Here is a 13,316-nt window from a genome sequence, read left to right on the forward strand (position 1 = left end):
TGCAAAAATAACAATAAATTTTTACCTCATCAAATAATACCTTGTTCTTCATTTCAAAACATTTTTTATGTCCCTATGCTATCCAGTCATTGTTCCGAGTCATCAGTCTTCCTCGTAATAAATCTGCAGCTCACATACTTCCAAAAGTGCGTCCTATTGGTCAGTGTGAACAGTTTAAGAAAGAATGGAACTGCATAAAAAAAATAATGTCAACCTGTATAAGAACGTAACATGAAACATTCGAAAAATTCTGCACTGAGATATGGCTGAGGTAAAATACAGAAACTTACAGAACGTACATTGCGCAAAGGAAAAGAAACAATCACGTATTATGAATCTCACCTGCAAAACCAAAAACTGCAGAAACTGCAATACAACAAGACTCCGCAACAGCTAAAAATATACTGCTCAAAACTAACTACAGCTGATTCAGGGAAATTGGGTTCATAATTTTGAGACAGAATGCCAATGAATCACATAGTTCAACCTTTAAGTACTGAAATTTCTGTTAGAAAGGACCTTCTCAAAGAAAACAATTTTAGACTCTAATATGAAAATTCATTTATGTAAGAGTCTACGGACTGCGCGGAGCCGTACGGTTCGTTACCACGCGCTCGCCAGCCGACCTGTCTGGAATGCTGACAATCTGCTTGGTCAGTAGACACCTGTCTGGCCGCACTGCGACGGGGAGTACGCGACTGGCCGCCGTCCGCAGCGGGCAGTATTAAGTAGCGCGGCTGGGTTGTTTTGGCGAAGGAGACCAGATAGCGAGGTTCAAAATGGCTCTGAGGACTACGGGACTTAACTTCTGAGGTCATCAGTGCCCTAGAACTTAGAACTACTTAAACCTAACTAACCTAAGGACATCACACACATCCATGCCCGAGGCAGGATTCGAACCTGCGACCGTAGCCGTCGCGCGGTTCCAGACTGTAGCGCCTAGAACCGCTCGGCCATTCCGGCGGCCAGACAGCGAGGTCATCGGTCTCATCGGATTAGGGAAGGATGGGGAAGGAAGTCGGCCGTGCCCTTTCAAAGGAACCATCCCGGCATTTTCCTGGAGCGATTTAAGGAAATCACGGAAAACCTAAATCAGGATGGCCGAACCTGGGATTGAACCGTCGTCCTCCCGAATGCGAGTCCAGTGTCTAACCACTGCGCCACCTCGCTCAGTAACTAGCGCGGCCTCGGGTGCGAATATGTCTCTTTTCTTAGCTCGCCATGGAGCCTTTCGATACGACCGTAATTAGCCGGTGTTAGGATGTCAGACACAGTGATGATTGGTGCGTGTAGCGTGCGTGTTTTGTAATCCGCCTTTGTTAATAAAACTGTTTAAACTTACTTCTCATGTTCACGTATTGCCGTACCTCAAGGACCCACCGCTTACAAATATTGACAAAATATTCGTGTAATCATCATCCGGGGCAACAACACAGACTCGCTACGGTCGCAGGTGCGAATCCTGCCTCCGGCATGGATGTTTGTGATGTCCTTAGGTTAGTTAGGTTTAACTAGTTCTAAGTTCTAGGGGACTAATGACCTCAGCAGTTGAGTCCCATAGGGCTCAGAGCCATTTGAGCCATTTGAACAACACAAACTAACATCCTTCGAGTCTCGGTCGGGCACACAGTTTTAATCTGCCAGGAAGTTTCATATCAGCGCACACTCCGCTGCAGAGTGAAAATCTCATTCTGGATCCTTATATTTAACTTAATAACTTCCATGGTGACGGTGAATTACCTCAGAAGATCAATCAATAGAATAATTATCAAAAATTGGGCTGTGACGAGTGTGAAGTAGACCAACAATACAAGTCTACAAAAATAAATTTGTCATAACTAACGTTTTTTACGTTACAAAATGTACCTCTATTTAAAGCATATAAATATGTAACTTCATCCTATTATTATTAGTTATGCCTGAATCAGCTGCATCACAATTTCATGTGTCTAATTTTGAATGTACAGTAGCCTAGTTGTTTCTGCGGCTACTAGATGGCGCTCGTAGCAACACCATGTTTACTTGCCCACACTTTCTAAAGTGCGCACCTCAGTCTTGTTGCAGCCCTTGTTCACAGTACGAGCAGCCCTTAGCGGCTCGCCATCTCACAACTATTCATGACGTCTCCTCTGCGGCTTAGATCTTTCTTAATATGTGACTTGTAAGTACTGCATCTTTTCCAGTCAGTACAAACTTTAATTTTATTAATGTATTATATACCTAATATGTTTTAGAACAGTTAGTCTAATTCTGAAGACGACGCTCATAATAGCGTCGAAACCTGGTCAATTTTGACTTAATATTTGTGACCGAGGGCTTATTTGTTCTAATATAAATTTTTTATCTCATCAAATAATACCTTGTTCTTCATTTCAAAACGTTTTATGTGTGTATGCTATCCAACCATCGTTCTGCGTCATCATTCGTCCCCGTAATAACTCTGCAACACATATAGTTCCAAAAGTGCGTTCATGCATTGAAGTGCACACTCACGAAAATCCGCCTGCTGCACACCGCAGCTATCAACTACTGGCTGTCAAAGATTCTACGTCTCCACAGTGCTGCCATCGTAGACACAGATACTATTGCCCAACAACCGTTTCTCTGAACGCAGTTCAAATATACCATTTTCCTTTACAAATATTAACACATCAAATAATATCATCAAAAAATAGCCGTCTATAACTATATTGGAGTTAAACCTAAATTTCACGAAAATCGCAAGTAATTCTAGAAAATTTCTAGGTGTGTTTAACACGAGATACTCCACTCTTGCTTGGTATAGCGACCTGGCAGACTGCAGAAAGCAATGCAGGCAAGTAATCGCGCCCATCAATAGAGTTATCGTAACGAGATATTCGACACGGTACACAAGCCCGCAGGTAGAACCGGCAAACCACAGAAATCTGGGTAAGCCAGGGCAAAAAGGAAAAGACCTGCCACTAAGAAAAATATGGCAGAAAGACTAATTTACCGCGACATAGGGAGAAACAACTGAAGTTGTCATATTTATTCGCTCGTATTGCCACAGGGCGCGGACCTGTGTTAACGAACTTGGTGCTAAGTGAAATACTGGCAACTACGGCTCAAATGGCTCTCAGCACTACGGGACTTAACATCTGAGGTCATCAGTCCCCTAGAACTTAGAACTACTTAAACCTAACTAGCCTAAGGACAGCACACACATCCATGCCCGAGGCAGGATTCGAACCTGCGACCGCAGCAGCAGCGCAGTTCCCGACTGAAGCGCCTAGAGCCGCTCGGTCACAGCGGCCGGCCTGGTAACTACGAGCGCGCACTACAATTTTATGTCGTGTAAAGTACTGAGTTGCCAAAATTATGAAAGGTTGTTGCCTTTATATTCCATAACTCAAATGCATGGCACATAGACTTCTCAAAGTTTCGCACAAATGCTTTTCCAGTTGATGTTTTTCTCTTAACTGCAGTTCCTTGATAGCTAATCGAGGGTACTGAGCACTGATGTAAACAAATTGTTATTAATTGCGGACACGATTTTAACTACCTAAAAACAGCGAAATATGTTAGTATTTATGAGTTTAAATTTATACAGATACGATCTTAAAAATAAAATATGACTTTACATAAGTTTATTTTAAAATATTCTTGTGATATTTTTACATGCCATGTAATACAAACTTCACTTCTCAACAAATTGTGAGTATAGTACTTACTTTATGCGGTGTTTCAAACTAATTATCACTTATTTTTTAAATATTTACATGTGCCTGAAAAAATCACGAAGTGCAGTGAAAGCAGTGATTCCTATACAACCAATAAAACCACGTTGTCATTACTGCACACCACTTCTTCACGGTGTTCCGAACTAGTTAACACGTCTTGTCAATCTTCAGTTTCTGCACAGCTGCACTGGATCACAACGTGCATTTACAGCTTCTCCATTTTCGAAGTTATAATGTGTTGTCGTTGAGGATAGTTTTGTACCTAGAAAAGCTCTTCATCACATCACAGGACGTCACAGGAGCTTATCTGAAGGCGGTGGGCCCATATAGGCCAGTCCTGGTTCATTGTCTTCAAATGTTGTGGCATTGCCGGAAAGACTGTCACTAATGTTGCATATTGTAGAATATCCAGGATTCCGCTGGAGCACGCTTTGCAATTTGTTGTTCATTTTGTCAGTCACATGACCACGAGCTCGACGCCACTCATTCTGTACATGTTGCACAATATCCAGAGCTTCACGCACTTGAGTACCAGCAGTTTCCAGTCGTGTGATGGTTTCTGATACCATTGAAAATTTGGCGATGATGTACGTCAAGTTTCAGGACAAGGTATCTGCAAAGCCCTCTTTCACAATTTTGATAGCACTTGCATCGTTGTTATCAAGCTCACAAAAGACTGTCTTTTTATTTTGGGGTAATTGGTGGAATAATACTCAGCAATATAAAACCAACAACCCCATAGTATAAGAACAGAATGAGGGAGGAAGGGCAGTGTAGGTGCTTGTCCCCTGAATTTCTACACAAGTAGCGGAGCTTTTGGACAAATGTTCTTGCCTCAGGCAACTAATTTCTCCACACCAAGGTAACTTGATGGCACCTCTTGTGCAACTCTGTGTAACGCATGTCCGAGGCAAGTGACGTACACTATGTTTGGGTAGAGAATCAGAAGCCCCTTGGCTACTTTAGCCATGTATGAAGCACCAACTGTTACTAGCAGCAAAACATTCTCTCTCTTCACACTAACTGACCACAACATCGTAACAGAGTTGTCAAACAAAATGGCAATTGTGGAGTGGTTCACTCTGTCGAGGGCTTCACATGTTAGGAGGAACATTTCTCCAGGCCCGTCAATTTGAAGAACACGGATAGCAACATTTGCAACATAACGTCCACCCGCATAGGTGATTTCATCTATAGACACCCAGACCTATTGGTGAGCAACACTAATTCGTATTTTGTTGAGCATCTCCTGCGAGGATAATTTCTTAATGGAGATTCACCTGGAACTTGATATGTTGTGTACTTCTCCAAGAACTGTCTGAAGCGTGGAGATGTTACAAGACACCATCATCTTATACACGTCCTTGAAGAATCATTCAGTGGTTGAAGATGTTTGCTCAAAATAATAGCAGACTCTACCATTTTTTCGTTTTCATCATTCTCTCCACACAGCTATTGTGTTTGTCGGTATTATAATACTGCTGCAAATTAAACTGCACTAACTTAACTTTCCATAGTTCACAAAAAAATGTTTCTCCGTCACTGCTGAAGAATTTCTCTCCAAAATCACGAACAAAACCCCGCAACTTAACGCTGTTGAGGCACTTTACTTTCGTCATGTTAAACCAGACTGAGTTTGTATTCAAACTTAATAGTCTGAGCACGTATGTGATGTTTATTTCGTCGAATGCCGCCTTTGTTGGCTTCGAGAGCGTTCTGACGGACTCGCGCAACGGCGTCTCACGTCAGCGAACCAACCAGTGTGTTACGGTGCTTGTCTGCTATAGTCCTGATAAATAAAGCTTCATGGTAAGTGTTGTGTTTATTTTTGACATTACTTGAAACATTATCATGTGAATGAGGGCTCCATCAAGAGTTGCGTGCACCACAACCACAACACTACGTGGAGGTTTGAAGTAGAAATCTTTATTTCTGTTGCAAATCGATTTCAGTTACTGCGTGACCATCTTCAGTGTTGTAGATAAAACCGGAATAAAATAATCATACTGCACTATAACATACTAAATCTGCACAACTGCACAAGTAGGAACACACAGAAGACACAGTTTGTTTAAACATGCCTAGTATTATAGCCCTGAGGGCTTATAAATACAAGCAGTAATGTACAATATCAGCACATATCACTGAAGAGTACTTGTCAGCCGGCCGCGGTGGTCTAGCGGTTCTGGCACTGCAGTCCGGAACCGCGGGACTGCTACGGTCGCAGGTTCTAATCCTGCCTCGGGCATGGTGTTTGATGTCCTTAGGTTAGTTAGGTTTAAGTAGTTCTAAGTTCTAGGGGACTTATGACCTAAGATGTTGAGTCCCATAGTGCTCAGAGCCATTTGAACCATTTTTAGTACTTATCAGACCTCAGGTACAAATCAACGGCAGAAGGCGTGAGCACGATCAGTTTTATGATTTTACTATTAATTCTACAGATTTTTTTCGTTTAAGGTTCTTGATGTGTGCATGTATTAGACACTATATTTAATTATGTCTTCTATTTTCATTAATAAAAGATTATATGATAATTAACAGTAAAGACGGCGCTGTTGCGTCCTGTGTTGGTAATGAGCATAGCTGCATAGGTCCCTGTAAGCAGCTAGCGCAGTTGCATTGCAGGAACAGCATTCTTGAAAGAAAGGAATGTTAGAAACGCATTATGACAACATTTCTAACTTTGTATTGTGTTCTGAAAGTTCGTTGACCAAAAGATTGGAAGCTCTGCTTCCAAGCACGTGATTCTCTATAGAGATTTCTAATCAGGTATTAGGTATGGCAAATCTTGAAGAGTGACAGAACTGAAGGGTATGGAGAACAACGCCTGGGAACTTTGGAAGATACGGGAGAAGCACTGGCGGAAATAAAGCTGTAAAGCTTTGAAGGTTGGTCTTGAAAAGTGCTCATTCACTGAGAATATTCCACGAAAAGCGAGGTTCTGTGTTCGAATTCCGGTCCGGCACATGGTTGTAATCTGCCAGGAAGATTCAAAACAGCGAACGCTCTGCTGTAGAGTGAAAATTTCGTTCTAGCATCTTCTCTGGTTCCTGAAAGCATTCGAAATCTACCAATTCGAGTAGTGATAATGAAGAACGCCATTTTACAGATTTGAGAATATTATTAACATAACCAAGATTATCCGATGACATTTTAGTATTTCACTTTCTTTTCTTGACTGTTATTTCAGTCCTTCATTCCTTGAGTTCTAGTAGGTTGTGCAGCATCTCAGTTGCATTTTTACGTCTCCAACACAGCAAGTTAAAGCGATTAGAGGCATGGACTGCGAAGACGGGTTTTACCTTTTCTGCAGACAAATGTGTGTGTGTTCATTTTAATCGTTCACAACGTGCTTTTACCTCCCCTGAATTGCGTCTGAGGGACACCATTCTTCCTTTTAGAAACACTGTGAGGTTCCTGGGCCTCACTTTTGATTCCAAGTTGTCGTGGTTGCCGCACCTTAAAGACCTCAAGGTGCGGGCCCTGAAGGCACTGAATATTTTGAAGTGTCTGAGCCATCGGTCCTGGGGAGCAAATCGGGCGCGTCTGCTGCAGTTTTATAGGGCTTTCGTCCGGTCGCGTCTTGACTATGGATGCACCGTGTATGGGTCAGCGAGGCCTCTGTATCTGAAGATTCTTTACGCAGTACACCATGAGGGTATCAGGCTGGCCACTGGTGCATTCCGTACCAGTCCCACTCCTAGCCTGTGTGCTGAGGCAGGGGAACCGCCGCTCGCCATCCGCCGGGAACTCCTCATGGTGCGACGGGTGTGTCAATTCCTTGCCTGTCCTACCTTCCCTTCGTACCCTACTGTTGCCCGACCGCCTATGGAACGTCTCTTTTCCAGTCGTCCCAGGGCAACGAGACCATTTGGGATTCGTGCCAAGCATTTGCTTGAGTCCCTTGGTGTGGAGCGTGCGGCACCCCAACTCCAGGGTTTTACCCGTCTGCCATCCTGGTTGCTCCAGAGGCCCAGCGTCCTTTTAGACTTGTCAGAGTACCGGAGGAGCTGCACTCCTGCGTTTGTTTTTACCTCCTTATTTTACGATATTTTAAACCAGCATCCCGGCCATGTACCAGTATTTACGGATGGCTCTAAACAGGGGGACTCTGTTCGTTGTGCTGTTGTTTTCCCTGATCGAGTCGTCAAGTTACGGCTTCCTGCAGCGTTTGCCATCTTTGATGCCGAATTGTTTGCGATCTTGCGGGCATTGGAGCGGATGAGATGTGTTCCCAGTCTTGAGTTTCTCATCTGTTCTGACTCCCTGAGTGCCCTTCAGACCATGCAACACTTGTACCCAGCGGATACGATCGTCCAGAACATCCATGATGCCCTACTCCACCTGCAACGGCAGGGGAATGAGGTTTCTTTCTGCTGGGTACCGGGGCACGTGGGTATTAGGGGAAACGAACTGGCGGATGTGGCTGCCAAAGATGCATGTTCCCTCCCTCATGTTGTTGAATGTGCCGTCCCCCTCCATGCTGTTACCTCCCTTTTGCGTTTTCGTGTTATGCGTCAGTGGGAAGAGGAGTGGCTGGCAGTCGGTGAAAATAAGCTGCGTCTGGTCAAGGCCACCACGCGGCCGTGGCGTACGTCCTACCAGTCTTGCAGGCGGGATGAGGTTCTCCTCACTCGCCTCCGCATTGGGCACAGTCCCTTAAAGCATGGTTTTTTACTCCGGCGGGAGGACCCCCCAATCTGCAGTGCTTGTGGCGTCCAGATTACAGTCCGACACATTTTACTTGACTTTCCTTTATTCTCTGACCAGAGGGCAGTAGTTTCCTTGCCACCGGATTTGCCCTCTATTTTGCAAGACGACGCAACGACTGTGGTTAAGGTCTTACGGTTTTGTGTCCTGTCCAATTTGTTGCCTCGGATTTTAGGGAGAGGATTTTAATGTGCTGCTGGGTGACTGGCACACCCAGTTTTTAGGTAAGAGGTCCGCCAGTCACGATTACCTACTTGTTTCACTTCGATTTCTGTTCTCTTTTCCTTGTGTTTCCTTTCCTTTTTTAGTGCGTTTCCTTTCCTCTTGTTTTGCCTCTATATGTGAGGATTTGGAACTGCGCCAGGCCTGTGTCTTTTAGCCGTTCTCCTTGTTCGCTGTCCGTCTTCGTCCCTTCACCGCATGTGTTCCTGTTTCTATGCGTTTGGGCGCTGATGACCACGCTGTTTAGCGCCCGAAAACCTCAAACCACACACACACACACACACACACAGCAAGTTCATTTTACTAGGAAATAATTTAGAGATGTTGTCGTCTGCGATCTGTTGCAAGACAAAGACTTACTTTTTACTCTTTGGACATTCAGCTGTCTGTCGTATGCGTGTTGCAAGTCACAGATATTTTATCCTTTGGGTGTTTAGTTGTCTGTCTCTATACGGTGACGAAAAGGACGCCAGAGAGATCAGTTCTCGTCCACCAGCTCATTGAACTGCGTGGTATTTTATAGAGCTCCGCCATATTTAATTAGCCGTTATTATAAGAGGTATAATTATCTAAATAATACTGCGTAAAAAGATTTCAAAGTCAAATATATTTAGTAATGTATCTGAGTGCACGTCTGGGACTCCGATAATTCACCTGCTCAAATAAAAGCAAAGGTAAAGGAAAATTCCACGTTATTATTTATCTGTGTGATCTAATCAGACCAGAATTTTGTGTTCCCAGCTTTATCTGTCACGTAGCAACGGAAGGAAAGAAATACTGTTCTCACATTTCAGTTTCTCTTCATGCAAATAGGCTTCATAGTAGAGAACAATTAAAAATCCGCGAGATCGAAATTTCTCGCTTTCATTAAATTAATAATTTCTGTTTTATCTAAGTATGAGAGTTTTCAGCGGCATAGACTTCGGCACTTCAGGATTTCATAAAGACTACGATATTTTTATGAGCAGTAGTTACTAAGATGATGATAAGAGGACGATGTTATTTAAAAATCTGCATGACCCGACTGTTTAAAAACGATATTGAAGAAACCGTGTAGATTAAACTGGTGGATGAATAGAAGTCGCCTGGAGTTCCTGCACTGGGGAATTATAATTATGGTTGTTTTTAGATGTAGGTTGTCGGCTAGCAACGAAACAGGTTGGTCAGAGTGCGGAGATAGATGTTGTTTGAAGGGTTTATGTTTATAAAACTTGTTTGTTGAGAGATAATTGATAAGAACGGAAGCGAATGGAGGGGAGACGTGATGTAGAGTAGAATGGGGAGAGATGGGTTAGAATTTATAAGTATACGTTGACCAGGAGGATAAGAATATTTATATAAAGGTTCATCAATCTTTTGGATTGTAAATTGGACGCGAACAGTCAGGTACGTCTTTAGCATGGGGTTCATAGAATGCAAAAGACCTGCCCGCATCTCGTGGTCGTGCGGTAGCGTTCTCACTTCCCACGCCCGGGTTCCCGGGTTCGATTCCCGGCGGGGTCAGGGATTTTCTCTGCCTCGTGATGGCTGGGTGTTGTGTGCTGTCCTTAGGTTAGTTAGGTTTAAGTAGTTCTAAGTTCTAGGGGACTGATGACCATAGATTTTAAGTCCCATAGTGCTCAGAGCCATTTTTTGCAAAAGACCTGCATAAGATTTTCGCTGTGGATTAGAAGAAACGTTGATCTAGCCTGCTGGTAAAAGATCCGTATTGCAGAAGATAAGCTGGTGTGCCTGGAGAATAAAAAAAAAAGTGGCAACATATATATATATTGAGGATGATATGAAATCAAGCCACTAACAGAAAAACTGAAAAAAGCTTCTCGACCTCGGTGCTATCAGTGTAACATTATACTGTGAGAAGTTCGCCTTACGAACTCTATGAGCCGACCGCTGTGGCTGACCGGTTCTAGGCGCTTCAGTCTGTAACCGCGCGACCGCTACGGTCGCAGGTTCGAATCCTGCCTCGGGCATGGATGTGTGTGATGTCCTTAGGTTAGTTAGGGTTAAGTAGTTCTAAGTTCTAGGCGACTGATGACCTCAAGTTCCATAGTGCTCAGAGTCATTTGAACCATTTTTTTGAACGAACTCTATGCCTAGACGTTGAGATTGTGAAAGATCAAAAGTAGATCTGAAAAAGGAGACGAGGTCTAGTAAAGGCGTACTATACACGTCACTTCAGTAGACACGCCCAAGGTTGCGACACACGCCACATCCTCACAAGTGGTGGCGCACTTGTCGGGAAATACCGGTGAAGAAACGCCGGTGACCGTGTGACGTCACGCAGAGCGAAGCTGCGCCGGCTGGTTGGGGGCTGACGTCAGTGATGGCCGCGACGCCGAGGAGTGCAGCGCCGACGCTGCTGCCGCTGCTGCTGCTACTGCTGCTCGCCGCGGACACCGCGCTCGCGCAGACCACCGCTGCCGTCGGTGAGCTAACTCTGCTTTAGTGTACACTACACTACACGTGTAAATACAACGGTGTTCAACAGTACTCGTGTGTCACTCATCCTCGCTAAGCGTTCCAACTGTTACGTTGCATTCGTCAGGTGTATCTCAATATGTATTTTTGTTTTATCCCCTTCTGTGGTATGCAAATACTGTGTTTACTACTAAGCAACTAGGCAGGTAGCTGCTGTATCGATGTTTTCTAGTTTTGGGATTTTAACGTCAAAAGTAACACCAGCGAATATCAAAACACAGTCGTCTTTAAATGGAAAATATACATCCATTGTGGAATATAAAAGCGACATCAGTAGATATATCTGCCTCTATACGTACATGATTACTCTGCAATTCACAATTGTCTGGCAGACGGTTCATCGAACCACCTTAAAACTAATTCTCTGCCGTTCTACTCCCGAACAGAGTGCGGGAGAAACGAACACTTAAATCTTTTGCGAGTTCTGATCTCTCATACCTTATTGTGATGATCATTCTTCCCTATGAAGATGGCCGCTAACGAAATATTTTCACACTCTGAGGAGAAACTAAGTGGTTGAAAACGCCTCTGTTTTAATGATTGTCACCCCATTTCACTTATCGTATCTATGGCACTCTCCTCTATTTCGCGTTATTAAAAAACAAGCTGCCTTTCTTTGAATTTTTTCGATGCCCTTCTTCGATCCTATCCGACGCGGATTCCACAGCGCATAGCAATACTCCAGAAGAGAACATACAAGTGTTCTGCCAATAAATAGTGGCCGGCCGGAGTGGCCGTGCGGTTCTAGTCGCTACAGTCTGGAACCTAGCGACCGCTCCGGTCGCAGGTTCGAATCCTGCCTCGGGCATGGATGTGTGTGATGTACTTAGGTTAGTTAGGTTTAATTAGTTCTAAGTTCTAGGCGACTGATGACCTCAGAAGTTAAGTCGCATAGCGCTCAGAGCCATTTTTAGCCAATAAATAGTAGTCTTTGGTTTGCTTTACCCCACAACATTATCTGTGATATTTCCAACTTAAGTTATTCGCAATTTTAATAATGAAGTATTTAGTTGAATTTACAGCCTTTAGATTTGTGTGTTTTATCGTGCAACCGATATTTAACAGCCTCGTTTTGATAGTCGTGTGGACGACTTCACACTATTAGTTAGTCAGCTTTCGTACAAGGCAGCCGCGCGGGATTAGCCGAGTGGTCTAAGGCGCTGCAGTCATAGACTGTGCGGCTGGTTCCGGCGGAGGTTCGAGTCCTCCCTCAGGCATGGGTGTGTGTGTTTGTCCTTAGGCTAGTTTAGTTTCAGTAGTGTGTAAGCTTAGGGACTGATGACCTTCGCAGTTAAGTCCCATAAGATTTCACACACATTTGAACATTCGTACTAGGCAGATATATTTTCTAAATCGTTTTGCAGTTTATTTTGCTCGTCTAATGACTTTATAAGACAGCGTCATCTGCAAACAATCTAAGAGTGTTACTAATATTGTCTCCTAAATCGTTTATGTAGATCAGGAACAGCAAAGGGCCTATAAAGCTACCTTGTGGAACGCCGGATATTACTTGTGTTTTACCCTATAACTTTTCGTCAATTACTATGAACACTTCTGATAGTAAATCAAGAATCCAGTAACACAACTGAGACAACAGTCCACATGCACACAATGTCATTAGAAGTCGCTTGTGAGGTATGGTGTCAAAAAACTTCTGGAAATCCAAAAATATGAAGTCAATTTTACATCCCGTGTCCATAGCACTCATTACTTCTTGAGAATGAAGAGCTAGCTGTGTTTCCCAAGAACAGTATTTTCAGTATTTTGTTGGCTGTTTGTCAATAAATCGTTCTCTTCGAGATAACTCATAATTTTCGAACACGGCACATGTTCCAAAACCATGCTGCAAATCGACGTTAGCGATATGGGTCTGTAATTCAGCCAGTTACTCCTATTCCTTTTCTTGGGTTCTGGTGACTTCTGCAACTTTCCTGTCTTCAGGCACAAATCTTTCAACGAGCGATCGGTAGTGTATGATTGGTAAATACGGATCTATTGTATAAACATACTCTGAGAGGAACCTGATGGTATATAGTCAGGGCCTCTTCAACTGGTGTGCCATTTGCTGAGTAATGCACTCAGAAAAAAAGACAGCACGGCCTTAAGAGCTAACAGTGTGCTTCAGAGTTTCTGAGAACGTGGGGACGGTTTCAAAGCAAGGCTAACGTGCGCTTACGCAGTCAGTGCCTCATCCGTCCCGTGTTG

At 43.7% G+C, this 13,316-nt stretch overlaps 1 protein-coding gene across 1 annotated transcript in view; it reads left to right on the top strand.

Annotated features, from left to right (window-relative positions):
• The window catches only part of LOC126188164 (trypsin-1-like), a 142,437-nt gene that overhangs the window by 49,303 nt on the left and 79,818 nt on the right, over nt 1-13,316 (top strand). The window lies entirely within an intron of this gene.

This window comes from Schistocerca cancellata, chromosome 1 (assembly GCF_023864275.1).
Source record: "Schistocerca cancellata isolate TAMUIC-IGC-003103 chromosome 1, iqSchCanc2.1, whole genome shotgun sequence".
Lineage (NCBI taxonomy): Eukaryota > Metazoa > Arthropoda > Insecta > Orthoptera > Acrididae > Schistocerca > Schistocerca cancellata.